The 1,135-nt window shown below is 40.3% G+C and overlaps 1 pseudogene; it reads right to left on the bottom strand.

Moving 5' to 3' along the window:
- Positions 1-229: 229 nt before the first annotated feature.
- On the bottom strand, positions 230-708 carry LOC138929939 (large ribosomal subunit protein eL21-like; annotated as a pseudogene).
- Positions 709-1,135: the final 427 nt, after the last annotated feature.

Below are 1,135 nucleotides of genomic sequence, written 5' to 3'. Positions count from 1 at the left end.
AATTTGATGGCACTGGTTCTTATGTTTATTTATTTATTTATTATTTTTTAATAAATAATATCTGGCAGTTTATTAAAAAATGGAGCATACTGAACAACAAAATATCTTTCATCTTTCAGGAAGAAAAAACACTAAATTTGAAAAGACATCACCTACTGAGTTTGGACACAACACCTCTCCTTAATTAAGAGAAACATTTGTACAGTCCAGGTCTTTATTTTTATACCCATCAGGCCGTAAATTCCTAGGGAATGGGCTCTAACAGTTTGGGTTCCTTTCCATTGATCCTCCTGAAGTGTGCTTCCCTGGGTGGAGCAGGCTGGTGCTTCAGCTGAACCCAAGTCCCTTTCTCTTTGGCTTCCTTCTTTTTCTGATCATTTTCCTTCACACATTTCAGGAAGCTGTCTCGGCTCTTAGAGTGCTTAATATGCTTGATACACACATTAGTTCTCTTGGCAAGAATCTTGCCCTTAACTTGTTTACAATGATGACAACAGCATGCTGGGTAACATTGTAGACTCTCCCAGTTTTGCCATGGCAACATTTGTGGGGTATTCCTTTTTGAACAGTACCCATTCCCTTGATATCTACAATATCACCCTTCTTGTAGATTCTCATGTATGTGGCCAAAGGAACAACTCCATGTTTTCTAAAAGGCCTAGAGAATATGTAGCGGGTGCCCCTCTTCTTTCCCTTTGTGTTGGTCATTTTGGCGAATTACTGGAAGATGGTGGTTCTGGCCGAAAAGCTGGTTCTTATGTTTAATTTCACTAAGGATTTAAGCTATTTCCATTTCTGTGACTGGTGTAACACCAACACTTCCCTTATACTCAGCAACCAGGGCCCACAGTCAGGGGAAATTTTCAACTTACAAATGGAGAGAGGCACATTTTCTCATATGTCAACTGTCAGAAGGGAATTAAAGAGGTATATGTGAGTGAACCTGAGACCAGAGTGATAAAAGATAGAAGAACTTTAATGTTTGGACTTAGGTGTGAGGAGGGACCAGATCTAAGGTGAAGCAAAATGAGATGCCTGTAGTGCCGATGCTACACTTGCTTGACCCTGAGAGTGAGTGCCTCCTTAAATGTTGTGCTATAGGATAGTGACTTTTGAGCTCTCTCAGTGGGAAACA

Source organism: Ovis canadensis, chromosome X (assembly GCF_042477335.2).
Source record: "Ovis canadensis isolate MfBH-ARS-UI-01 breed Bighorn chromosome X, ARS-UI_OviCan_v2, whole genome shotgun sequence".
In the NCBI taxonomy this organism is placed as follows: Eukaryota; Metazoa; Chordata; class Mammalia; order Artiodactyla; family Bovidae; genus Ovis; species Ovis canadensis.
Note: the sequence above shows the minus strand (reverse complement) of the source record. Positions and strands in the feature narration are given on the sequence as shown.